General features: G+C 42.0%; 1 non-coding gene across 1 annotated transcript; it reads right to left on the bottom strand.

Moving 5' to 3' along the window:
- Positions 1-1277: 1277 nt before the first annotated feature.
- Positions 1278-1352, bottom strand: Trnat-cgu. The gene has a single exon. It is a non-coding gene; the product is annotated as a tRNA-Thr (tRNA).
- Between the last annotated feature and the right edge of the window lie 15910 nt (positions 1353-17262).

Raw genomic sequence — 17262 nt, 5'->3', positions numbered from 1 at the left:
ATTTCGTCTAGGAATGAATGGCCTTGACGGTTGATCGATCAAGAGCGGGAAAGGTAAAATTTTACGAATATATGACGAGAGGGACAAGTGCTTGAGAGAGGACTTCCCTATCAATTCAAGTGCCTGTGAGACGACTTTCCTATCAATCTCCTGGATGTTGTTAGCAACAAATTCCAGCTGTGTTGCACACACCTCTTGGGCCAGAATTCTTAGCCCAAAACACACTTTTGGAGCTATCAGATGTAAAATATTATGTTCACACTACTCTTTGCTCGAGTTTACGTCTTTTAGTGGAGCTCAGACTTTCATTTCTTCTTAGGAGGTTAACGATAAAGGCATCATAACACGTCACCAGTATCAGTACTGCATAGGACTGCTCAATGACCGACCTGATGACGTTCAATAATAGTCACTCCGTTGATTTTTGTTGTTTCAAATTAGAGCATGCAGTACTCCTACACCAGACTTCTGAACTTTGCCTGTTGAATGCAAATGTCGCATGATGGTAAAATGGTAATCTTTCACATATATCAGTAGTCGAGACTTCCTTAATGTGGAAAATCATACATGCCAGAACGGTCTTTGGAGCGAGTGTTTTTGCGAAAAATACGCCAAACACAGTTCAAATCTTTCTAGCTGCCTCCTCTGCGTTCACCCCTCTGTTATACCAAAAGTAAACGTTGTGTTGCAGATGTTACACCTTTTTCCACTCGCGACTCAATTTTACAATGCTGAACTGTAGTTCATGATTTTCAAGTATGCATAAATCCAATGCTTAACTGCAAGATGATAATTAGAACATCAGATTCGAAAATGACAGTTGATACATACACTGACAGCGTCGCGCCGCGTTCACATGGGCGGCGCCGTAATTCAGGCTGCGGGTGGCGTCTGGCCGGTGGCCGGTAGCCGCTGCAGCGCGAGGAAACGCTCGAGCGTAAGCTGTTATGATCGCGACGCAGCCACGAGCTGACCTGCGGAATTGTTTCTGGAATACTTGTTATTGCTGGTGGGTAGGATGTTAAGCGAATTATCTTCCATGTTCAATCAGACTCACAACTTTAGACCGACATATGCGACCTCAAGTTTAGAAAGCACGACGATTACCATTTTTTTTTTTTTTTTTTTTTTTTTATTGGTCGTTGTGTCTGGTCGTTGCGGACGTCGCAAGACATCCTGTTCAAGTTCGTTGGTTGATCCTTCCACTCAGTTTTTTATTACAGAGGCCAACCGGCTCTCTGACCGAACACGCTGAGCTACCGTGCCGGCGAAACTGTGTGCCCGACCGAGACTCGAACTCGGGACCTTTGCCTTACGCGGGCAAGTGCTCTACCAACTGAGCTACCGAAGCATGACATCATTAGCCCACGGGCTCACCCAGTCTGAGAACCACTTGGAAGTAGACAACACTTCCTCCTAACACTTCCGCATCTTACAGTGTTGCCAGATTGTGCAGATAGCTGGTTGTCAGGGGCGGTCAGTTTTATTGGCCACCTTAAGTGAACGACTTGGACTTAGTCTCTGTGGCGGCTGGCCGGCGGCCAGGTTTTATGTCTAAGACTGTACATCACATCTACCGATTTCCATCCCATCCGGGTAATTACTTAGTGATGCATATTTTGTTCTGTTTTCTTTATGGTTAGCAAAATTTCGAAAAGTCCTTGACCGATTTACTTCAAATTACAAGACACTCTAGTAATCATTTAGATGCACATACGTAAATATTTTTAAGATATGTAATCGATAAATATGTACTACTATGTAGTAGGGAAACGTTGGTAGCAAAATTCCCGAAAGTTCTCGACCAATTTACTTCAAACTTTTTATACATTGCATTATATTTTTAATGTATATACTGTATGATTAAGGTTGGTCAGAAAAAGTCTGCAAAGCTTGTCAGGGTGTTGCAGGGTAGGTTGTGCTGAGAAGTAACTGTTTAGAAAAAATTCGATACATTGCGCCGTTTCCGAGTTATTTAGTACTGAAGGTAGGTTGGTTGGTTTGTGGGGGTTGAAGGGACCAAACTACACAGGCCATCGGTCCCTTTGTACTGAAGGTAGCCTATCAGGTCGCTGCGCGCGCAAATTCAAGCACTTCCACGCACTAAAATGCGGTAATGTACAGTCATCTGTGATCCGTGAGTTATCACTTGTTGAACACTCTTTACCAGTTGAAATGTGCCCTTTTCGGAAGTAATAAATTTAAGCTAGATGAGCAAAAGCTGCGTTTGTTCGGTCTGAGGAAACCAGTCATTGTCCACTGGTTTCGAAGAGAGTAGAACATCTAAACCAGAGGTTCAGACGATTCTGTGGCAGTTATCGGATGAGAATTTCTCAATCTGCGCTATCGCGTGGATAATTGTAGTAATCCCTTTAATCGGGCAGGCGTGCGCTACACACAGTAAGCAGTTATTAGTGCAGTGGATTGTGTAACGCGTGCACATGGAGGATTTTTAGGTTAGAGGAAACCACGCTCACTCCCCTTGGGATCAGAGACGGATTCTCTACCAAAATCGATGATACATCAGCCACAATATTCTCAGAGACTGCTCGTCCTCGCTGATTGGACACAGAAAAGATTGAAATGACATCAGGGAACTGTAGGGGCATACAAGGAAAGGTCCCAGTATTAGTATCGCTTTTTGAAGGTTATTATGCCCAGATAGTGCTAGGAACAGAAAGTTTCTTGAAACTGGAAATGAACAGCAACAAAATCCAAATTTCAGATTGGAACATTTTCGTAGGAATAGGTTAGTCACCAATGGTGGCGGCGCATTTATTGCAGTAAAGAATTCGATAATATCTAGCGAGATTGCCACGGATTCCGAATGTTAATTAATCTGAGTGAAGTTGCGCATCATAGGTCAGTCAAAAATGTCCGCTGGGTCTAGAGCTGAAGTGGTAGAGCGCTTCAGAGAGAACTTGCAGAATATTATTCATAACATTCTCATCACGCCGTTGTAATATGGGGTGACTTCAGCGTCCCACATACAGATTGGGAGAGTCATGCTATCAAAACTGATGCCATTCATTTGACATTATTCTGCATGTGTTTTCTGAAAATCAGTTTGTGCAAACAATCAGAGAACCAACTCCAGAAGCTAACGTCTTAGATCTCCTAGCAACAAAGAGACTTGACCTTATCGAATCAGTTAACGTAGATGAAGGTATCAATGATTATAAGGCATTGATAATAACTATGACTAAAGGTATTACAAAGAATGGTAAGAGAAGTAACAAAAATCTTTATTTAGCGGGAGAGCAGGGCACAAATTGCAGAGTATTTGATTAATCAACATCAAATATTTAGAACCAGGGACGAAGCTGTGGAGCATAAACGGAAAAAATTCAAAAGCATCGTTCAACATGCTTTAGACAAGAATGTTCCAAGATGGGAAAGACCCACCGTCGTTTAATAGCCGTGTCAGAAAACTGTTGCGTAAACAGAGTGTTTCATTACAGATTCAACAGAATCAAATCCTAGCAGACAAATAAAAGGTGAACGAAGTGAAGGACTACAATGAGAGAAACGTTCAATGAGTTTGACAGTAAATTTTTGTAAACCAATTTGACTGAAAACGCTTACTTGCAAAATATCGTTCATAACTGATGTAAAATCTTATGTAAAATCAGTGAGCGGTTCGAGGTCATCTATTCAGTCACTCCGTGACCATACTGGCACCGAAACGGAAGATAACAGAGAGAGGACCGAAATACTGAATTTAGTCTTTCGAAATCCGTTCATTGCAGAAGATCGTAATCGATACCCCCTTTCAGTCGAAATAGCAGATATAACAGAGAGAGGACCGAAATATTGAATTTAGTTCAAAAATGGTTCAAATGGCTCTGAGCACTATGGGACATAACATCTTAGGTCATCAGTCCCCTAGAACTTAGAACTACTTAAACCTAACTAACCTAAGGACATCACAAACATCCATGCCCGAGGCAGGATTCGAACCTGCGACCGTAGCAGTTCCACGGTTCCGGACTGCAGCGCCTAGAACCGCACGGCCACCGCGCCGGCCACTGAGTTTAGTCTTTCGAAATTCTTCCATTGCGGAAGATCGTAATCGATACCTCCTTTCAGTCGAAATGGCAAATATTGAGATAAACGATAGCGGAATAGAAAAGTAACTACAATCGCATAGTAATGGAGAGGCATCAGGACCAGATGAGATATCTGTAAGAGTCTACAAAGATTATTCGGTATAACTTGCTCCCTTCTAGCGACCGGAAAATGCACAAATCATTCCCGTTTTTAAGAAGATCTAGGACAGATGCACATACTTACAGATCTACATTGCTGACACCAAGTTGTTTTTGGATAACGAAAATCTCCTCTATAAAAATCAACACTCGATTCTGCAGAGATGTTATGAACTCAGCTGGCTCTGTTCCTCCATGAGATCCATAGCGCTGTAGACAACGGCGCTCAGGTTGATGCAGCTTACCGAGTATCGGAGCACATTTGCAACTAGATTCAAGAGTTCCTTGCAGACAGAACTCAACACGTTTCTCTTGACGGAACAAATCGACAGTTGTAAAGGTAATTTCCGGAGTACCTCAATGAAGTGTGATATGACCGTTTCTGTTTACAATATACACAAACAATCTAATAGACAGCGTCAGAAGCTCTTTAAGACGGTTCGAGATGATGCCGTTGTCTATAAGAAAGTAGCAACGCCAGAAGACAATATCGTTTTGCAAATTTATCTGAAGAGAATTGATGAATGGTGCGGGCTCTGGCAGTTGACCCTTAAAGTAAATAAATGTAACGTATTGCGCTTACGTAGAAAAAGAAATCCACTACACTAAATCTACATTATTGAAGGCAAATTGCTAGAAACAGTGTCTATCGTAAAAGATCTAGCAGTAACTATCCAGAGCGACTTTAAGTGGAATGATCACGTACGACATATAGTAGGAAAAGCAGATGCTAGACTGAGATTCATAGGAAGAATTTTAAGGAAATATAACTCATCCAAGAAAGAAGTGGCTTATAAAACGCTTGTTCGACAGATTCTGGCATTGTTCATATATCTGGGACCCCCACCAGGTACGACTGGTAGAAGGGATAGAGAAGATCCAACGAAGGCGATCGTTTAGTGGGTGCGAGAGCGTTACAGAGATGCTCAACGGACTCTAGTGGCAGACACTACAAGAGAGGCGTTGTGCATCTTCAAATGTTTACTGTTGAAATTTCGATAGAGTACATTCCCGTAAAACGTCGGACAGCATATTACTTCCTCCCACATACATGTCGCGAAATAACCAAGATAACAAAATTCGAGGAACAGGGGCTACTAGAGATCCTCACAATCATTTTTCCCACGTGCCATTCACGAGTGGAACAGGAAAGAAGACATCGGTTAGCGGTACCAGACGTACACTCTGCCAAACACAGTCATGTGGGCTGTGGTATTGACGCAGACGTAAATTATTATTTCTATCTGTAATAATACATAAAACAGAAACGTTTAACATTGTTTCCAATAATCTCGAAAACTTCTTGACCGACTGACTTCAAATTTTTGCCCGAAACACGAACAAACATTTGACATTTGGATGCACATAGGCTGTATAACATATATGTAATAGGCAAATGTTGTTCGCAAAAATCTCGTAAAGTTTTCCTCAGGAATGGGTGGACGAATCAAACTGAAATTTATCTGACATGCTAATATCTATGGTCCGTTGGCCATGTAAAAAATTACGCTTCTACGTGAATTCAGTCAAAGGATATCGTAATTTAAGTCTCATATTTTGATACTCGCAAACTCATTCGTAAAAACCTATAGGTTACCTCCCGTTGACTTACAACATGAAATTTGGCAGGAAGCAAGGTTCCACAGCATAAAAAAAGGGAAAAATCCGAAAATTATCTCTACTTACACACACGAAAGAATTTTTTTAAAATTTTTATCCGACTGTCTGTATGTTCCTCTAATAAGACCCCTTTTTTCTCAGGAACGGGTAGACTTATCAGGTTGAAATTTGTACAAGATACTGTACAGAAGTGACAAATGTCCTGGGGTAACGATAAGCACATTGTAGACTGCGGTAGTATCGCAAACTCAAGGTATAAAAGGGCAGTGCATGGGCGGAGCTGTTCAAATGGTTCAAATGGCTCTGAGCACTACGGGACTTAACATCTGAGGCCATCAGTCCCCTAGAACTTGGAACTACTTAAACCTAATCAACCTAAGAACATCACACACATCCATCCCCGAGGCAGGATTCGAACCAGCGACCGTAGCGGTCGCGCGGTTCCGGACTGAAGCGCCTAGAACCGCTCGGCATCAACGGCAGGCGGTGGAGCTGTCATTTGTGCTCAGGTGATTTATGCGAAAAGGTTTTCGACGTGATTATAGCCGCACGACGGAAATTAACAGACTTCGAATGCGGAATGGTAATGCGACTAGCCGCATGGGACATTCCATTTCGGAACGCGTTAGGGAATTCAATATACCGAGATCCACAGTGTCAAGAGTGCGCCGAGAATACCAAATTTCTGGCTTACCTATCACCGTGGACAATGCAGTCGCCGACGACCTTCACTTAACGACCGAGAGCAGCGGCGATTGCGTAGAGTTGTCAGTACTTGGTTCAAAAAATTGTTCAAATGACTCTGAGCACTATGGGACTTAACTTCTGAGATCATCAGTCCCATAGAACATAGAACTACTTAAACCTAACTAACCTAAGGACATCACACACATCCATGCCCGAGGCAGGATTCGAACCTGTGACCGTAGCGGTCGCGCGGTTCCAGACTGTAGCGCCTAGAACCGCTCGGCCACTCCAGCCGGCAGGTGTCAGTACTAACACACACGCAACACTGCATGAAATAACCACAGAAATCAATGTGAGACGTACGACGAACATACCAGTTAGGACACTGCAGCGAAATTTGACGTTAATGGGCTATGGCAGCAGACGACCGAACCGAATGCCTTTGCTAAATGCAACGATATCGCCTGCAGCGCATCTCCTGGGCTCATGATGACCGTATCTGTTGGACCCTAGACGACTGGAAAACCCTGGCCTGGTCAGATCAGTTCCGATTTCAGCAGCACTTCCGCAGTTATCAATTATGGACGGCTATAGAGGCAGTATGGCTCAATATTTCTGCAAGGAAAGGATGTCCGACAAGATATTGGGAGGTATTCCATGACTTTCGTCACCTCAGTGTAAAGCTTATGGTCCCTTGGCGGTGTACAACATTTCAGCTTCTACATTAATGTAATAAAAAAATAGGGTCATTTGCGTCACACATTTTGATATCTTGTCAGTATCAATATCAGCAACAGGCAAAAATCGCAGACATTCGCGATTGTGTGGTTGGATGAACTATCTATACACATGATTAACTTTGTACAGGTAGTTGTATACACAGTAATTTGCTGTTTTGTTTTCTTCCTCGCAGTTGGTTTTAAAAGATAACAGGGAAGTTGTATTTATGGCTTTTTGGCTTATGATTAGACTACTACTACAGAATATGAATCATCCAAAACTTTGCAATGCTACTCGGTTATAGATTAAGACCACATGAAATACTGTCATTGAAGCTGGAAATGTCTGTCTCTTACCTCATTTACCACTGATCTCTACCGATGTACCCATTCTTTTTAAACACCTTCAATTCTCAATCTCTGCAACACCAACACCCATAAAGTAAGCTCAGGGTCAGAGAGAATCGGAAAGAGCAGGTACACAGAGGCTTGGAGAGGGGATGGGAGGGTGAGGAAATGGACATAGGGAGGGGGGAAGGAGGAGTTGGACAGAGAGAGGGGAAGGAGGATATGGAGGGAGAGAGGGGGGAGGAGATGGACAGAGAGAGAGGAGGATGGAAGTGATGAGCAGAGAGAGGTGAGAACAGGAGGAGAGGACAAAGATAGCGGAGAGGAGGAAATGGATAGAGATCGGGTGGGGGGGGGGGGGAGGGGAGAATGGAGATTAGTATGTAAATCCCACTCCTGTATATATTTAGCAATTACGAAGCACTGCCAGATTCGCTAGTACATTATAAAGTGCTTAAATATGTAGAGCTTTCAATGTTTACAAATGAGACACAAAAGACATCCTCATGTCCCACAACAACAAAGACAGTCGAAAATGCCAGAAAGTACACATCGCGGTATATGTGTACATTCCTTCATATGATTTTAAAATTGGTCATTAGACCAAAACACCGACTACAAAACATCACGTGTTCCTAGGTTCACTACCCTCCACGCACAATGTTCTCTCCTATATTGCTGGGAAAAAAATTAGTCTCCATTGAGAGTTTTCCAGTTCATTCAAAATATTGTAGAAACAATGCAGATGTAGTACCTGGAATAGTTATGTTTATAAATTAATAGCTCAAGCATTTCTGAGGTATCAGGTACGAATGCATCTTGAAACATCAATACTAACATGAAGTGTAGCATCCAAGAGTGGCGATGTAGGCACTGACTCTGGCATGCATTCGATCATAAAGGTGATGAATACTATCTTGAGATACGTTATTCCTGACCTGTTTGGGACCGATGACCTAGCAGTTTGGTCCCTTCCCCCCTCTTTAAACCAACCAGCCTAACCTGTTCAGTCTATTCATGTAGGTCTGCAAGAGCTGTGAGTGGATTTGTTCCATTAACTGCTCCACTAGAGACAAGTCTGGTGATCGTGCTGGCCAAGAAAGCTGCTGCACATCTTGCAGAGCACGTTGCGTTACAATGATTGTGTTTAGGCGAACGTTCCCCTGTTGGAACAGCACATCAACCTTCCTGCTGCAAGAACGACAGAAGAAATGGTCACACAACATTCTGCACATATCGAGCACGTCATAGTTCCCACTAAAAACACCAAAGGTGAACGACTGTTACAGCTTATCGCACCCCCACATCATGCTATGTGAACTATGTACCACAATAGTTTAATTACTTGCAATAAGCTGTATATTCACTTGTAGATATTTCTTCTTAGTAAGATAATTTAACTATTGTTTGTTACTCCTATTCTGTCTGTATCTCTTATATTTATTCTGCTATGTGCAGTACGCACCACTGTCATCTCTCATCACACACCACCTTTTTTATATTTTGTCTGTATATCCTGTATGTATTCTGCTATGTGAGATATGTACCACTACTGTCATCTCTCATCATATATCATCTTAACATAATTTTCAAATTGACTTGTCCTAGATCATGATGTGCTTTGCTGTTCAAATTGTTTGATCTACAGGGCCAATAATAAATCAAATCAAATCAAATCAAATCAGGCCTAGGGAGGCATCAGTGTGTCTCGGATGAACGCACTGCTTGAGACACCACTCACTAGGTCTATGCCATATGTGGCAACGATCATGATTTGCATGCAGGCAGTATCTGTTTTCATCGCTGAAGACCACGGCGTGTCAATCCATCCTCCAGGTGACCCTCTGATGGCAACAGTCGAGCCGTGCAGATCGATACTGTGGCGCGATTGGAAGACTGGCTTCAGTTGTGTGTAAACGTTGTCCCACTGCTAGTAACTGCTTCGCAACAGTTCGTGATGACACTTGAGGGGTCTCATTAGCTCTTATCCTTTCTGTGGAAACGGTACGATCTACCACTGCAGCCCACACAATACGACTGTCTTGGTGAGCATCTATGTTCTTTGGTCGTCCAGAACCTCATCTATGAGTCTGAGAACGGTCACGTTTCTGCTGCTACCTGCATCACTGACATGGCGCATCCAACTCGTGTGCCAATTATCCAAAACAACCATACAGCCACTCGAAAAGTTACAATTTTACACCTCTAAAACTCGCTTAGTTGGCTGTAGGAAGCACGATTGCTTCTTCTTGTCATGGTACCTGCTTGCTCTACACGTCTGCGTCACACTGAGCCTTTTAAAGGGTAGATATAGATGGCGCTCTGGTAGTTATGCAGCTTTGTCATCTGCTGGCGGATGATATTGAAATCATTACCACTACATCTACCACCCCCAGGTAGGATATTGTGTGATTGGATCAAAATCGACAACATCTTTCAAGGTGCCATAATTTCTTTCCAGCAGTGTAACAGTAACAGTCGAGATAAATTGCTGTGAAGTAATTAATGAGTAAAAAAAGTTTGTACAAGCAGAGTGCAATAAAAGTTATTAATACACTTATTAACACTTAAATGTGGTTTACTGGAGCACTTGTTTACATATACGTAAATGCTTAATTACAATAGTATATTGATTACATAATTTACATATTAATTACATACATTTACAGTTTACCATTACTTGTAGTTACTTGAAGCAACATAGGATAGTAGTATACGTGCTAAAATGTATATAAATGTATAATTTTAACTGTACGATAATCAGATACGGTTTCACTGATAAGAACAGCTACTCAAAAGTACAATTCTTTTTAACTGCTCTCCGTAAATTCGTCGACTGGGTAAATTCATGCTTTTTAGTCAAGTCTTCTAAAACCTTTTTAAACTTGTGTAAAAGAGTCAAGTGGGTTGTTTCTGACGATTTGTTTCTGGCAATTGTTTGAGTGAGAAAGTGGTGAATATGGTAAATCTATCATGTAGCTATTTCTTTTATTGTGTTAACGAACATTATTTCTTAGTCTAAGTTTCTTTAAATTTTCTGTGGCATAAATTAGAGAACTATATACGATGTGAGTTGTGTTGCTCATTTTCAGTTCAGTCAGTACCCCAAAAATGTTGATAAGAGAGACATGTATAGAACTGGTCTTGCTTCTCCTATACAGCGGCTCTACACCTACCAGTGACTCGTCACTCACAGTCTAGTAGTTTAATAAACAACCGACGTCAGCATCTCTGGCGCCCAACTTGTAGGACAACAACTTATTCTGGCATAAAGCAGCCTGACAGAACCACCTCTTTACACCAGATTTGTAGGACCCGCCGTTCTGACGACAAGACAGTTTCCACTGGAGAGGACAGGATGCCTCTGGTATCTCTGATACATGAATCGAGGTACTTCGTCCGACTCGCTCAGTTCGAGCATCTTCCAATGAGTGACTTAAAGCGGGCAGCGAATAACAACTACTTCAGCTGTGAAATAATCCTCTAGGCAACATTGAGATGTTAACGTCCGTCTCCGTTAAAACAACTGATTCACCTCATACCCCATAACATATAAACAGTGGGGGCTGTAATGTGGCTTGTGCAATATTTATCTGTAAACTAAACAGATTATTTTAAATTAACCACACTAATTCTCTGTTAAACTGAGAACCTGTTACGCAACAAGCATTGCAAGTTCTTCTTTAAGATTTGCTAATACATTCAAGGCAGTAGTTTCTAATGGAACAAGAGAGGATCCTGGGTCAAAATTACCGATTCTTTGAAGCAAATTCGATGTCTTGTACTTTTGTCTAGGCTATGCTTCGTAACAGACTGGCGTAACATGACTAAATGAGGGTTAATGTGCGACAAAAGTGGACAATGGAGTATGTACACTACTGTTGAAGGGGGAATCTCACTGGAACACGACATGACGGTTATAATATTCGCAAAACACTATATTAGACCAAAGCAGTCGATTTTGTAAGAACTAAGTTTACCTCGTGGTCTTAAAATTTCCAGTGCAGACTTGGAAGAAACAGGTCAACGAGAGGGTAAAGCGAAAAATGTTGCACTAATAAATGTTGCTTCACAACTGTAGATTTACTACGAAAAATTTTGCACACAACACACATAACATTCTGAAAATACTCAAAAACATACATTTCATCATTCTCTACTGAAACTGGGAGGCAATGACATGGATAGGGCTACTGTTGTAAAAACTTCTAAGAAGCGCAATGTTGTTTACAATTGTTGATATGGTACGATGCGAGTTTTGTGTAGCACTACGAAACGTTCGAAAATACACAACATATCATGAAACAACGAAGCCTCAATACACTTAATAAAAAATAATGGGAAAACGAGATGAACAGTAAAACATCACAATGTAGAATTTCGAAATGGATCTCTCTGCCACATGTTGTCTCTCACAAATGAAAATCCAAAATTCGATTTATACACGTAAAGAAATGTGCGAAGTGCAAAGATTTTTTCCTTTAAGTGAAATTATGACACCTTTTGTCTAGTGTGCCAAAGATGAACACTTTAGCTTCAGTTTACCGACTCAGAATGCCGAAAATCAGGTTCCAAACGACTTGGATTTATAATTTTATAGCAACTAATGCCAAAAATCTATTATGTTATTTCCAAATATAGTTTTGCTACTGGGCTACGAGACAAGAGGGAAAGTAAGATAAATGTCATTTCTGTGTAACAAGCTTACCAGAAACATAGATGCTCCACAAACTAGCAGCAGTTCCCATGCTGGAATGCAGTCCTGCTTCGGACTTAAAATCATATGCGAGTCAACAAGTAAATATCATCCATACATTATCAGTGGCATCTGTTTTGCAGAAGAAGTCACAAGGCATTGACAACAGTTCTACTGAAAACAACGTCTTTGGTTGACAAAGAGTATTTATGGCGCAATCTGAGAGTAAAATTTTCGTTAGAAAAGGGGTGGCAGCTACCTCAGCGATAAAAGTTAGTCCTGCACTACATATCTCAAGTGCAGAATGGGCTAAATCAAGGTCAGTTCAAAAGTAAACCTTAATACTCTATCTCGAAGTAGGCTATCTCACGTAAGTACAGAACACCATACAGCCCATATTTATTTATGAAAAATCTGTGTACTATTTCCCATCTTGTCGACTGGAGGCAATGAGTAAACCCGAGATTTGTTGAAGAATCGAACTACAAACCATCTACAAACGTCTCATTACTTAACAAATAAGGTAATGCGTTAAGTATTAGGGTAACTTACCAGATCACTTGCAACCGGTATACATCGAGCGCGCGATAAGTTTGGCAAAAGTTTGAAATTACATCTGAAGGTCTGTTGAAGATCGCTAAGTGTTCTCAATCTCAAACACTGAATGCGTAAAAGCCCAGATAAGCAACACTCCGTTCTAAGCAATAGCTGGTTTTTCATGTATCTCAATGTCTATGGCGCAGATCTCAACTACGCGCCATACATCGGTAAAATTTTTCACGTACATTCTGTGATATCTGCGAATACTGCCTGTAAAATATGTTGCTAATAGAGTTAGTAGCAAAGAAGTGATAATTTAAAACGTCATGCCTGATGCTTAAGCTTTGCTCTGTGAACAGCGAAGATGTGGTAGGCGGTTACTTTCTTTTCTTTCATTATTTTGTGGAGGGAATCAACGAGAAAAACTTTCGTAAAGATCTGAAATTATGTGTAAAGTTTGTTGGAGGTCAGTAAGTGGTCTCATTCTCAAATACTGAATGAATCAAGTCTGGGTAATTTGCACGCCATGAGTTACACAGCCTCATAAGTGTAGCAATTGTTAAAACTGTGGCGTAAGATTATAGCTCTTACTGAATAGAATCTGCAACTGTCACCGTGCCTTGGTTTAATCATTAAGTAATAGACATCACTGGAAAAAGAAAAGATCTGAATATTATCTGAATATTTCCACGTGCCACACGCGTGCAGTTAGAACGGTACCTACAGACGCACCTGTGCAGTTTTCCCTATCATGTCACCCTGATATTTATTGATCCATCACGGACTCGGCATACGGCGCTGTAGCGATACGGTGTTTAGTTCAGACAAGCAAAGACTGTTTTAAATGAAGAAATTTAACGTTTCATATGGTCTATAGAAATGTTAATGAAGAATCAAGAGCATTTATATATCAGTTTCTTACAAGAAATTATTTTACTTTACTTGCCTGAGCTCCAATCAGTTTCAGAAGATTTGATATTTAAACATGAGTTTCGTTTCAGATCTGCAGCCTGGTGTATCTTTGGTGACTGAGACAGGCAACCAAGCAGCAGAACCCCAGAAAGAAGAACATGAAGATGTAGTCCGTCGTCATTTGGCTGTCTTCCTCAATGCTGAGGATGACCCAGAGGACGAACCCACACTTTTCGGATCCTCCCCACAAAAAAGGCGACAGGACATGACAATGTCACCAATCAGTTAGTTAAAAACACCCTTGGCGATCACACACCTCGCAAACGTCTTCAATGAGATTACTTGTTCCCAGTGTGCTGGAAACATGTGGAAGTGGTCGCGATACACAAACCAAGGAAAGACCCGCTATTCCCGCAGCACTATAGGCCGATTAGCCTCTTGTCAACTCTCAGCAAGATCTATGAGCGACTCCTGGTAATACCCATACAAGAACATATTACCAGAGAGCAACTTCTGCCGGATTTCCAATTCGGATTCCAGCAGAACCACTCTGCCCCACAACAGATCATGAGGGTGCTTTAAGCAGCCACAGAGGGCTTCAAACATAGAGGCTACTGCGGGATAGTGCTACTAGATGTAGCCAAAGCTTTCAACTCAGTATGGCATAGAGGGCTACTCTACAAGTTGTACACACAAGGGTTCCCCGGGAGCATAGTTAAGCAGATCAAAAGCTATCTCACGGATAGGGCTTTCTCTATCAAAGTAGAAACCGCCACCTTCACCAAAAGGTGTATTCCTGCTGGGGTGCCACAGGGATTGGTCCTGGGGCCCGTTTTGTAGTCTGTACACTGTGGACACACCAACAGTCCCCCTGGTGCACACTGCACAGTACGCAGATGACACAGCCTTCTACACACGAAATGCGAACAAGGACCTGGCCATCCATAGGCTACAAAGGGTTTTAGGTGACACAGAAAAACTCGGACCTGTCACTGGCACATTATCATCAACTCTGAAAAGACACAGGATATGCTGATCAACTGGAGGTTTTGACTTCCTCAACGCACCCCCCCCCCCCCCCCCACCCCCCACCTTCACCTAAACGGAACCCAACTCCCCTGGTGCAGAACCGCCAAGTACCTTGGTGTAACCTTGGACTCGTCTTACATGGAAACCCCACATAGATGAGGTCCACAGGGTCTGAGCCAGAATATCCATCCTATACCCAGTCCACAACTCAACCAGCTCCCTCTCCCACTCTGTAGGTGTTAATGTATATCAGGCCCTGATACAGCCAGTAATGGAATATGCAAGCCCTGTCTGGGGATATGCCGCAAAGCAGCACCTGGACAAACTCCAGAGGCTGCAGAACTGGGCCCTCAGGAGGGCACTGCATCTACCCCTTGGATTCCCTACCAGTGATCTGCACGCCGGTGCTGAAATCCCATTCCTGAAAGAGTGTTTCCAAGATCTGGCAACGGACTTCTATAAGAGCTCTTCCAGATCAGGAAACGTCCTCATCCACTCCCTAGATCGGTATGATATGTCCTGCAACATGCACAAACACTCAAGACTATCTTCGATGCCTAATCCTCCTCCCTCCCCCTTATCAATCATCTCGCCAACCACAGGCAAGTACCGGACACACAGAACATTCATCACATTACGCAGACACCCAAAAATTATTTCTGTAATAACCACACACAGAAGTAAACATGTGGAGTAAAAACCGAAATACTACACCCACTTCTCCAAATAGGGGAAAGTATTATATGAGAGTGAGAGCGATTGCCAAGCATTGTTTAGAACTCATTCATTCTATGAACTATACTGATGTCAAGATTTTAACACAAACATCGAGATACTGGGACAGCAAATCTATTGAGATTAAGGTCGCAGATAATCTCATTAGCCGGGACACCGGTTTCCTGCTGAGCTCAACTTGGAACCTGGCACTCTATCTTCTGAAGACACAATGGAGGCAACATCAAGACCCCAAGGAACATAAGTATGAAGATGAAATTAGAGATAACAGACCAGTACCTGTAACAAAGGACTCTCATGAAATGGTACCTCAGACAAAAGACACAATATCTGAGGATGTTCTTCCAAGTCTCAAGCAGCAAAGTGAACACCATTGAAAACAACACTGCAGACATTCCTTGGGGGGGCGGGGGGGGGGGGGGGCAAGGACTTAAGACAGAATGCCTAACATGGCACACTATGGTAATAGTATGTCCTAATACACAGGAGGGCGTAAATGTAATATCCACAAAGAACATGCACAGCATTCGGGACTGGAGCGGCTAGAAGAGAACGCTACAGCTGCTGCTATTGGTCGGCACACACCACAAACAGAGCACCGTAAGTGGCACGGACTGCAGAGGGAATGCCTCACACAACACAGGCATAAGTACTGGACTCGTTCCACACAGGAATCAGTATCAGACAGCACCTGAAGAAGACTGTGAGTCACACGGTTGAAATATCATTAAGGAAAGATGCGAGTAGCAGGCAGAAACCTAATTAATCAACGTTAAATGCCTCGCTGGGAAATCCTGTAGAATTATCTTGAATGATGCCCCGAGGCACACACGCTGAGTGCATCTGATGATGTTCCTTGCAATCCCTGGCTGCTATTTCCCATGTGTTGTAAAATTCATAACTATTTTGCCATTCACTGCTATTGTCCTTGCAACAGAAAATGTATAGTGTCTTTAGGTTCTAAAAACTTCTGGAAATGTAGTACTCTCCATTCACAAAGTTTTTTCTCATTTAATTAACCAATTACAAAAACTACTAAAATGTGAACATAGCAAGAATTCATATTCACATTACCTGATATCAAAAATAGTGTGTACAAATCTCATGCAAACTATCCTTCCTCAATTAATAATATTGTAAGCTCAGTACACCAATGTACTCTTTTGGCATATAGTCGCTGAAAAACTGGTTAAGCCCTCTTTAGTGACAGAGAGTAACTGATGTCACATATCTTTAGGTATTCAGTGTATTTGCAAATTTTGGCCCTCTCAAGTTATCCTTCATTGGCCAAGGCTGAGAAGTATTCTGGATATTCTAGAGCAGCTGCAGGGTGCTTATCCAAGAAGTTACACATACAGATTCCTGGTTGTGGGTGGACTTTGCCATGCTGGTAGACTCCATTTTTCAGTTCTGTAGAACTAAATGGCCCAGACACAACAACAATTTCGTAACACCACTTCAGTGTTTACCACTTGCACTCAGGTGGTACTGGTAGTATCAAGTCTCATCTCCTAGTCAGATAATCTGAAAAAAAAAGATTACTCTTTGTGAAACATGTCAGCAAAATTTTCAAAATCTCAAGCACTTTTCTTCTGATAGCCTTCTGTTTGTTAGTCTGTTATATGCGTCATGAAATTTGGTGCAGTTCTTTTGCTCACCAATCAGTGTGAATGACAGTGTTTGTACTGTCCTTACTTAGACAAGTTTCTCCTACTAACCAGAGACTGTCATGTTTTCTGCCAGGATCTCTCACACATTCTAAACTGTG

The sequence above is a fragment of the Schistocerca americana genome, chromosome 1 (genome assembly GCF_021461395.2).
Source record: "Schistocerca americana isolate TAMUIC-IGC-003095 chromosome 1, iqSchAmer2.1, whole genome shotgun sequence".
In the NCBI taxonomy this organism is placed as follows: Eukaryota; Metazoa; Arthropoda; class Insecta; order Orthoptera; family Acrididae; genus Schistocerca; species Schistocerca americana.
This window is presented reverse-complemented; position numbering and strand designations above follow the sequence as displayed.